Here is an 11,839-nt window from a genome sequence, read left to right as displayed (position 1 = left end):
GTTTAGCTTTCAACCTTTTCATTTACTTTTGACGGACTCTCATATGGACTAGTGGCACATCCGCTTATCCAATAATTTTGCAAAAAGAGCTGGCAATGGGATTCCCAGTCCCGAATTAATTAACTTAATAGACACTCCTCCATGGTTTGTGATTGTTGGACGGCACCCGAAGGATTCGGTTAGCCATGGCTTGTGTAAGCAAAGGTTGGGGGGAGTGTCATCATCATAATAAAACTAAAATAAAAAAGGCACTCCTTCATGGTATGAGATTGTTGGCAGGCACCCGAGGATTCGGTTAGCCATGGTTTGTGTAAGAAAGGTTGGAAGGAGTGCCAAATAAATATGCAATAATTCATGGGAGCCGCTCTTGGGAGTCCGGTTGGCGAGGTAGTTGGTGTACCCATTACCATTCGTTGACAACAACAAACACCTCTCAAAATAATTTTACTCCTGATTTCAAAAATGAAAAGCTCTAGCGCATGTTAATCCCTGCTTCCCTCTGCGAAGGGTCAATCTTTTACTTTTATGTTGTGTCTCCATTATTTCTTTGAGCACTATCTTGAGAGCACAACTGTCATTCTTAGTATAATATGCTTGTCTCAAAATATGATTGATTGTGGTATAACTTTGATGCTTTTATCTTTGACAATCACTACTTCTAGTCTTTCTATGAACTCCAGAGGTGCCCGGGCATTTATGTTTTGCCAATCAAATACAGGCAAGCGAGATACCACTTTATCATACTCTCTTATGAACATTGCAATCCTGCTTATATACATGATTCATGATGCTTATTATTAATTGTTGGTACCTCTCCATGATTGACATAGCTGTTAGATGATCTTATTTGCATGTATCTCATTATGAACTGCTTAAGTATTAGCCATAGCATGAGAATATATACATCATATGAGCAAATGTATTCGTGAAAGTTCTTTTATCGCTCAGTTGTTAACTGAATTGCTTGAGGACAAGCAATAAGCTAAGCTTGGGGGGAGTTGATACGTCCAAAACGTATCTACTTTCCCGAACACTTTTGCTATTGTTTTGCCTCTAATTTGTGTATTTTGGATGCAACTAACACGGACTAACGCTGTTTTCAGCAGAACTATTCTGGTGTCTCGTTTTTGTGCAGAAATCCAACTTTCGGGAAAATCCTCGGAATTTATGCAGAAGGCCCTATTTTCCCAGAATACTGACGGAGCCAGAAGGACAAGTAAGGTGGAGGCCCGAGGGCCCCACACCATAGGGCAGCGCGGCCCAGGGGGGCCCGCGCGGCCATGTGGTGTGGCCCCCTCGGCCGGCCTCCGACGCCCTCCTTCGGACTACTTATTGGCCTCGACCTAAAAACGCGAGGGGAGAAGTCGAAGTCGCCAGAAACCCTCCAGAACGCCGCCACATCGCGAAACTCCGTCGCGGGAGCCAGAAGTCTCCGTTCTGGCACTCCGTCGGGACGGGGAATTGGAGGAGATCATCGCCATCATCACCGCCAACACCTCTACATCAACCAGCCATGTTTCCCCCATCCATGTGTGAGTAATTCCCCCGCTGTAGGCCGAAGGGGATGGTAGGGATTGGATGAGATTGGTCATGTAATAGCATAAGATTGTTAGGGCATAGTGCCTAGTGTCCGTAATTGGTACTTTGATGATATTGTTGCAACTTGTTATGCTTAATGCTTGTCACTAGGGCCCGAGTGCCATGATCTCAGATCTGAACATGTTATTGTTTCATCATGATATTCATTGTTTATTGATCTTACCTGCAAGTTGTATACACATGTCGCTGTCCGGAACTGATGGCCCCGAAGTGACAGAAATCGGGACAACCGGAGGGAATGTTAGTGATGTGAGGATCACATGTGTTCACGGAGTGTTAATGCTTTGCTCCGGTACTCTATTAAAAGGAGTACCTTAATATCCAGTAGTTTCCCTTGAGGCCCGGCTGCCACCGGCTGGTAGGACAAAAGATGTTGTGCAAGTTTCTCATTGCGAGCACGTACGACTATAATTGGAACACATGCCTATTGATTGCTTTGTACTTGGACACCGTTTTATTATTATCTGCAAATGCCCTGCTATGATTGTTACATGAGTTTCTCTCATCCATGCAACGCCCGTCATCCGTCCCCGTGCCTACAGTATTTTAATCCTGCTGTTTACTATAATCAGTGCTGCTGTCTTTGTTACTCTGCTGCTGCTATTTCACTACTGCTACTGCTATAAAACTGTTACTACTGATAAACTCTTGCGAGCAAGTCTATTTCCAGGTGCAGCTGAATTGACAACTCCGCTGTTAAGGCTTTCAAGTATTCTTTGTCTCCCCTTGTGTCGAATCAATAAATTGGGTTATACTACCCTCAAAGACTGTTGCGATCCCCTATACTTGTGGGTCATCAGGCACTATGCCCTAACAATATTATGCTATTACATGACCAATCTCAGCCAATCAGTAGTAACAGTTTTATAGCAGTAGCAGTAGTGAAATAACAGCAGCAGAGTAACAGAGACAGCAGTAGTGATTTTAGTAAACAGCAGGATTAAAATACCGTAGGCACGGGGACGGATGACGGGCGTTGCATGGATGAGAGAAACTCATGTAACAATCATAGCAGGGCATTTGCAGATAATAATAAAACGGTGTCCAAGTACAAAGAAATCAATAGGCATGTGTTCCAATTATAGTCGTACGTGCTCGCAATGAGAAACTTGCACAACATCTTTTGTCCTACCAGCCGGTGGCAGCCGGGCCTCAAGGGAATCTACTGGATATTAAGGTACTCCTTTTAATAGAGTACCGGAGCAAAGCATTAACACTCCGTGAACACATGTGATCCTCACATCACTACCATCCCCTCCGGTTGTCCCGATTCTACTCGCACTTCGGGGCCATCGGTTCCGGACAGCGACATGTGTATACAACTTGCAGGTAAGACCATAAACAATGAATATCATGATGAAACAATAACATGTTCAGATCTGAGATCATGGCACTCGGGCCCTAGTGACAAGCATTAAGCATAACAAGTTGCAACAATATCATCAAAGTACCAATTACGGACACTAGGCACTATGCCCTAACAATCTTATGCTATTACATGACCAATCTCATCCAATCCCTACCATCCCCTTCGGCCTACAGCGGGGGAATTACTCACACATGGATGGGGGAAGCATGGCTGGTTGATGGAGAGGCGTTGGTGGTGATGATGGCGATGATCTCCTCCAATTCCCCTTCCCGGCGGAGTGCCAGAACGGAGACTTCTGGCTCCCGAGACAGAGTTTCGCGATGTGGCGGCGTTCTGGAGGCTTTCTGGCGACTTCGACTTCTCCCCGTGCGTTTTTAGGTCGAAGGCAATAAATAGTCCGAAGGAGGACGTCGGAGGCTGACCGAGGCCGCCACACGGTAGGGCCGCGCGGGCCCCTCCTGGGCCGCGCGGGCCCCTCCTGGGCCGCGCCGCCCTATGTTGTGGGGCCCTCGGGCCTCCACCTGGCTTGCCCTTATGGCTCCGCCAATATTCTCGGAAAATAGGACCTTCTGTATAAATTCCGAGGATTTTTCTGAAAGTTGGATTTCTGCACAAAAACGAGACACCAGAGCAGTTCTGCTGAAAACAACGTTAGTCCGTGTTAGTTGCATCCAAAATACACAAATTAGAGGCAAACCAATAGCAAAAGTGTTCGGGAAAGTAGATACGTTTTGGACGTATCAACTCCCCCCAAGCTTAGCTTATTGCTTGTCCTCAAGCAATTCAGTTAACAACTGAGCGATAAAATAACTTTCACGAACACATTTGCTCATATGATGTATATATTCTCATGCTATGGCTAACACTTAGGCAGTTCATAATGACATGCATACAAATAAGATCATCTAACATCTATGTCAATCATGGAGAGGTACCAACAATTTATAATAAGCATCATGAATCATGTATATAAGCAGGATTGCAATGTTCATAAGAGAGTATGATAAAGTGGTATCTCGCTTGCCCGTATTTGATTGGCAAAACATAAATGCTCAGGAACCTCTGAAGTTCATAAAAAGACTAGAAGTAGTGATTGTCAAAGATAAAAGCATCAAAGTTATACCACAATCAATCATATTTTGAGACAAGCATATTGTACTAAGAATGACAGTTGTGCTCTCAAGATAGTGCTCAAATAAAGAATGGAGACACAACACAAAAGTAAAAGATTGACCCTTCGCAGAGGGAAGCAGGGATTAACATGCGCTAGAGCTTTTCATTTTTTAAACAGGAGTAAAATTATTTTGAGAGGTGTTTGTTGTTGTCAACGAATGGTAATGGGTACACCAACTACCTTGCCAACCGGACTTCCAAGAGCGGCTCCCATGAATTATTTATGTTTATGTGGCACTCCTTCCAACCTTTCTTTCACAAACCATGGCTAACCGAATCCTCGGGTGCCTGCCAACAATCTCATACCATGAAGGAGTGCCTTTTTATTTTAGTTTTATTATGATTACACTCCCCCCAACCTTTGCTTACACAAGCCATGGCTATCCGAATCCTTCGGGTGCCGTCCAACAATCACATACCATGGAGGAGTGTCTATTTAGGTTAATTAATTTGGGACTGGGAATCCCATTGCCAGCTCTTTTTGCAAAATTATCGGATAAGCGGATGTGCCACTAGTCCATAATGAAAGTCCATCAAGAGTAAATGACAAGGTTGAAAGTTAAACACCACATACTTCCTCATGAGCTATGAAACATTAACACAAATTGAGAAGCATTTTGAAGGTTTTAAAGGTAGCGCATGAGAATTTACTTGGAATGGTTTGAAATGCCATGCATAGGTATTTATGGTGGACACTTTGGAACAACTTGGTTTTAAGGTGTTTGGAAGCACGAGCAGCATTCCCGCTCAGTACAAGTGAAGGCTAGCAATAGACTGGGGAGCGACAAATCAAGAGAGCAGTAACTGTCATAATCATGCTTGCGGCAAAATAAATTAACGGAGGCATAAAAGTGATACAAGAACTCTGAAGCAATATAAATCATCGAGGCTTAATTGACTTTTGTTCAGTCATATGCATGCGTGAGCATGTGCCAAGTCGATATAAATGAATCATTCATAGGAGGATACCACAATGCCATACCTACTTATGAATAGAACAATGCAAGCAAACATCCATGACATGCTACTCATATTAATAAATTGGAGCTAAACATGAGAGATCATGAACTACTAGACTTTCTTAAATGACATATACCTCACATGCATCAACTAAGCATGCTCACATGGATGAGTATATGTACAAAAATGAAAACAAATAGAGCTCATACCAGCCTCTCACCACAATCCAATTGTCGTAGATCGTCATTATTGCCTTTCACTTGTGTAGCTTGGATAATATGAAATAAAAACCATGCTCCAGCCACCGAAGACCATTGAACTCATGATGAACTTTACAAACCAAAGAAGAACAGCAAATATTTTTGGTGTTCTCGAATTGGAAACAAGAACAAAAAGAAACAAGCAAACAAAGCAAAATCTTTTTGGGTTTTCTTGTAGCAAAACAACGATAGCAAATAAAGCGAAACAAATGTAAGAAACCAAAACAAACAAATGATGAAGAGAAACAACAGAAATATTTTTGGTCTTTTTGTGTTTTGGGAAAGAAACAAAGCAAAAACAAGAAATAGCAAACTAGAAAAGTCACATAAACACAAAGCAGCAGAAATTCGTCAAACTTGACAGCAGTACAGTACTCGATTTTTAATAAATTCTTCAGCTGCTCAAATCGAAAAGTGTTCAACTAATGAAAGTTAGATAACGACCAGGGGAACATGCACAAAAATTGGCTTCGCAAAATACTGTTCTGGCTATTTTTGGGAATTTTTCGGTAACAGTCCAGAATCTGTTTTCAGGCAGCACTTCCCCAAATATCATCTTCCTCTCATTAGAAAACCACTCAAATAAACTAAACAAGTATATAAAAGTATCCCACAATCATAATATGCAAAGAATGAGTGATGCCGGTATACCTCCCCCCAAGCTTAGGCTTTTGGCCTAAGTGGAGTTCAATCCCATAGAGGCCATGAAGTAGCATCTCCGTAGTACGACGAAGATGGATCATATTCCGGGTATGTGCTAGAAGAAGCACCCGGATACGTGATGGTGTAGTCCTAGGAGGGCTCGGCGTCCTCGGAGTCATGCTGCTGGTGGAAGTCTTGTATCTTTATCTTTTCCTCCACCTCCTCCTTAGTGCGCGACCATGGTTCCCTGTCAATGCTGAACAAATCTTGCTGGGGAAGAGGGATTTCCTTCTCATCCCCGTCAGCAAACAACATTCTATAGACCATATTATCTAAAGTGGAATCAGCGGTAACAAAATGATGGCTTTTCATAGCAGCAATATCAAGCCTCCTAGGGGTTAATGGCACATCATTAGAATCAAGAGGAAGTCTTAAATGTGTTAATATGCGCAATGCAATAGTTCCTCCAAAAATAGGCCCCCTGTTAGAAAGGCGGCGAGCAATAAGAGAACCAAGATGATAAGGTGTCTGTCCAGTAAGTGCAGCATTCAAGAAAGCAAGATGGTAGCTACAAACATTGCTAGTGTTCTCCCTACCAAGAATGATAGTAGCGATGTAATAGGCAAAGTACTTAATGGCGGGGAGTTGGATGTTTCTTATCTTGCCACGCTGTATGGTGCGACAATCATCATCGGTGATCCCTCGATAGAGCTCCAACAGGTCCCGGGGGTTGTCATCAATCCTCCTTGCTGTACCTACAGGGGCAATATCCAATGCAACACAAAATTCTTCTAATTCCACTAGTACAAATGCCCGTGCGTTGCCACGGGTACTCAAATTTCATTTCTCAATGCATATATATAATTCATAACTCACTATGAAAATTCAAAACAATTTAGGGATATCATCATGTACTACATCATGATAATATTGAACGCAATAATAAGACAACATTATTGTGCATCTGCGTGATTCCAAGTTCTAGCCTTTTTTGTTACTCTTCTGCAGTAAGTCCCACACCTGTGCTCTGGACCGTCATAACTGTCAACTCAACAATCTCTCATTTGAATTTATTATTATTTGAAAAAATGTGGGTGCTACAAACACAGGTATGACTGAAGGAATACTTTTTTCTAATTAGTCTAAATAACACTTTGATATTCTTAAATATCCGGAGACAATCCTAAATCATGGGCTTCTGCGTTAAACATACAAAAAGAGATTAGCAAATCTTCAATAATGGCTGGTGTAAAAAACACTATCGCCAGACCGGTGGTGTGTGTGCTAATTTTTTTTATGGAACGATGTATCCTCATAAGAGTTGGAGGGTATTTATTAAGCAAGAATTAAATTTACCTTTCATGCATGAATCTGATTGATGTCACTCTTCATAATATTATAAGAAAGGTATGTAAACTTGTGAAAGATATCTTAGAATAGTCAAATACACGATGATGATCTTGTTTACGACAATATAATGATATTTTGTGTACCACTTGAAACAACACTTATGCTCTCTAGCTTTGCTATGTGTGTTGCTAAACTTTCTATGCTCGGACCATGGATAGACTCAGGAGCGAGTATGTGTGGAAAAAAAGGTATTGCATTGCGTCATTTTTTTTTCCTTTTTTGTTTCTTTTGGTCACTTTTGGAGTTTCTTTGTCTTTTGTGTCTCTTTCTAAACATAGTCCACTTTGTACTTTTTTCCTTTTTTTTTGTTTCTTTTGATCTCTTTTGGAGTTTCTTTGTCTTTTGTGTCTCTTTCTAAACATAGTCCACTTTGTACTCAAGATAATATGTGTGACTAATACAAGGAAGCCGCGTGACAATAATTGCCACCAAAGAAAAATAGAGTTGCTATAAAATCTTATTATTTACAAATTACACGATCCTAACACTTATTTTGACGTGTGAAAACTGAGTAGAATTAATCGGACCAGGGGCGCTACTTGAGGAAACCTGAAAATGTAAGTAAGTCCACGCATGCATTCTTGAACAATATATGGTCTTCCTATCTGCAGCTGATTACTCATATCTTCCTTTTCTCTGCATGCATCCAACCAGAATTTTTGAGATGGCGGTCTCTAGGGAATTTTACAACACATTCAAAATCAAAATCCATGTAGAAAGAAAAAATTTCAGAACCAAATGGTGAAATTCAAGGTCGGCATGCCATAATGGAGTATTGGTGTTTACTGTTGTACATAAGACAATAATTTGGTGGTGTTTCATTGTACAAGAATCCCAAGTCAAACATGAATTAGATCTCACCCCAAAAGGACGGTATTACATTAGTCATATTAAACAAAAATAAATGAGCCACAAGTGATAACTGATGGAAATAAAACAATATGGGGATGAATTAAAAGGTAGTACCCCACATGATTACTATAATTTGTTTAAGAAAATTAATAATAAAATTGTACATCACTTGGAGAAAAGATCTAGGAATATACCAAATTATTAGAAATATTTAAGAAAAGAAATATGAGATGCTTCACATTGACGCAAGCATATGCTAGAAAAACAGAGGCGGCATCGGCGTCCTCGGCATGCACCAACGCCATCCTTGGATTTTACATCAGCGGCTCTGCATTTTCTCGAGCAAGAAAAAGTTGCGGTCTAGCGCCTGATGGATGACGCCATGATGGCCTCAGATAGAATCTGTCATGATAACACATAAGTCTTAGAATACACATTGTCTTGCTGGTGGGCCTGATGTGTTTCATGGATCTGTTCGTTTATCAGCCTGCAATCTGCAGTATGTTATGCTAGCTTATCTCTTGTTAATGTACCATGAAAATACAGAAATATATATGTTGTTGTTTCCTTTTGTTAAGTTTTTATATCAAGTTGCAACATGGAGTCTCATGAAATAGTTAGATCTCAGCTGATAACAAATCAATTTAAGAATTTCATAGTGGACAAAATTAAAGCGATGGCGGTAATCAACAAAGTGAGATCATGTACCATCTGCTCCCAAACTTCCAGGCTTCAGCATTGGCCCCGGACATCTGAAATGTATGCGGCCGGTGGTCATTAGGATAACACAAGCACGTCATTTGGGTAGTCTGAAGGGTGCTTCTTTATGCTATCCAATAGCGATGCTGCTGCTCATGAAGGTTGGCATTTGATCATAAACACCTATGAAGGCTTCAAGAGCCCTTGTTTTGGAATCCTCATGTCCACTTGAATGGCTTGTTGAATCTGCACAGAATGAACTGATAATTTAAACAGTCGTATATGACAATGCATTACACGGACTAACATTCATATGACGGCTATATTACCTCATGTCTCACATTGTTCCTAAGTCCACTCTCTTCAGTATAGCCCCACCAGCCATTCCATGAACCGAACCTGGAGATTGGGATCCCTCGTTTTTCGTCAAAGCTTGATCTCATCAGCAGGCCTGTACTTGGTTGACTTGTTGGATGTCGAGTGATGGTCACTCACATCGCCTGCAAGTTTTCAACTCAGTATTCTAAGCAAACCTGTATACCTAAATTTGTTAGAACATTTCTTACCTTGATCAAAATAATCCTTCCTTCAGTTATAGCCATTTCCCAGGCTATGTGATTTGCTCTGTACAAAACAACTGTATCTACCGCGATACTACAGATTCCATACACCTGACCACATGCATCCTCACCTTGAAGAGTGTCATTCCAATATCATAGTTTAATGCAGATCATCTTCTATGATAATTCAGACTGCAGCTTTGATCTTCTTTGGAGTATATGATGCATGAAAAACGATGGAAAGATGCACAACATATGCTAGTCCCATGAACTTCCGTTAGTTCCATGCATATTTCTGAAACTTGAGGTTCTTTTTTACTACAATATTAACCGGTTTGCTAAGTGATAAACACAACATATACTAGTCCCATATAGATAATCAAAATATGTGAAACCAATTCAAAAATGCTCCAGATTTGCTGAATACTAATACACCTTAACACTATCACTTGACTCCACATAAGAAGATGCAGTACAACATACTGAATGACACAAGACTGTAATGTATGTGTGAACAAACTGTAGAGCAAAATGAACCGATGAGATTTAATTTAAGATCCAAGTAAGTAATGTCTCTAGATAGGATAATAGATACAACTTTCATAACGAGAACCATCACAAGAATCGTCAGTAACTACTGCTCTAGCACAAGATGTAACGATTTTAGAAGAAATGCATATGCGCTGCAATGACCAAGATCAATTTCAGCTTAGGATAGACATTGAGCAACAAAATATTTTTTACGGCCAGCTACCTTGGGCGTTTGGGAGGTCCTGGAGTCAGTGGAGATGCATGTCTGCCAGAGCGGTCCTCTTGCCATGCCTTCTGCCAGAGCAAGTCGACGATGTCGAAATTCGAATCCTTGTGCAGTGATCCTTGGAATATATTATTAATCATTTTTTTGTTGTAAAAGGATCATGCTAATAATATATTCCAAAACTCAATAAACTTTCACCCTTGCTAGTTTTAACATTAAGGAAAATGAGGTTTAATTTAATTCATTTCTTCACTACTGAACGCCCACTTTTTGCTAGCCTTGATTGCTACCATCCACAAATTTTCAATGAATTTTGAAATCTTGGTGGGAAATACTCACGCCGAATCATCGTGCTCGTTACAAAAATCACACCATCAGAAGCAGAAAACCAAATTAATTCCCTTCATATAATCAAAGAAAAACTTCAGGTTACTGCATATGCGTTCAGTGGGCTCTTTCATTGGCGGTCTTGGTAGATTCTACATCCTGAAAAAGGATACTGAAGTAACATTGAACTTGAACAAAGTTGCAAATTTCGGTTACAAGAAAACATGGTCTTATACTGAACTTTAATGAAGAACTTGATGTTTTTTCAGTTAACCTTAATGTGGCACAACATCGTGACCATGCTCATTGCTCTAGTAGCAAAGTGAGAAGGGAATAATGAACGGAGCTTTAATCACATGTATTTAGCAACGCGGCAGTTGTTGAACACTATATCGCAACCTGGGCATAAATATTTAAGTTACTTTTACAATAAATAAGAGAGTACATATCACCTCTTGTACATAATTTACAGGCATATACCTTAATCACATGTGCCTATTTTTGACAAAATATTCAGGATAGTTTATTTGCTAGCGAATGGCAATAAAGAATGCACCCATGTCTTTTTACAAGTATAACAAAACACCAGCATAACAATTATTAGTTTTCAGGTCATGAAAACAGACACGATTATATGTTTTCAGGTCGGTGCTCTTTTCTTTGAAAAGACAAACACCAGCACTAAATCTATCATATTGTTACTTATGTTTGTAAAGCAATAGAAATGATAGCCATTGTTGATGCACCTAGACAATTTGGGTTAAATTAAACAATGCCAGATTTGTAGCTACAGGTTTGCCAACTAACATTATTTTGCTGCAACATGTAGTAGTGAATAGTAAATAATAATTCAGATAGATTAACTATTTTGCTGCAATGCTTCTAATGCATTTCCCTTGTGTATATAGGCCTAATGACTCTAATTTTTTTTATCTATTTCAAGGTTGGCTGGGCTTTACTACATTTGCTGTGTTTATGAGCGCCAACCATAAAAGCCGCACTTTAAAAATTATTAGTATCTATCTCTTGGTAAGTTTATATATTTTAGTTACTAATTTAAGGCTTATTGGATTAGGATTAGTGCACTTACCAAATATTATGAACCTAGTATATCAGTAGTAGCAAAACCCTTCCCAAGAATGGTCTCATCTTCCTATCCTAAGTTGCCAAGAAACAAAAAAAAAGGAAAAAAGTGAACAATATTTTGGTCACAAGGTACTGTTATAAAATG

General features: G+C 40.0%; 1 long non-coding RNA gene across 1 annotated transcript; it reads right to left on the bottom strand.

The window, feature by feature from the left end:
• Positions 1-10,052: 10,052 nt before the first annotated feature.
• On the bottom strand, positions 10,053-10,517 carry LOC127297551 (uncharacterized). Its single transcript, XR_011746673.1, has 2 exons — positions 10,279-10,517; positions 10,053-10,207 (listed from the first exon to the last, which is right to left on the bottom strand). It is a non-coding gene; the product is annotated as an uncharacterized lncRNA (long non-coding RNA).
• Positions 10,518-11,839: the final 1,322 nt, after the last annotated feature.

The sequence above is a fragment of the Lolium perenne genome, chromosome 1, assembly GCF_019359855.2.
Source record: "Lolium perenne isolate Kyuss_39 chromosome 1, Kyuss_2.0, whole genome shotgun sequence".
Taxonomy (NCBI): domain Eukaryota; kingdom Viridiplantae; phylum Streptophyta; class Magnoliopsida; order Poales; family Poaceae; genus Lolium; species Lolium perenne.
Note: the sequence above shows the minus strand (reverse complement) of the source record. Positions and strands in the feature narration are given on the sequence as shown.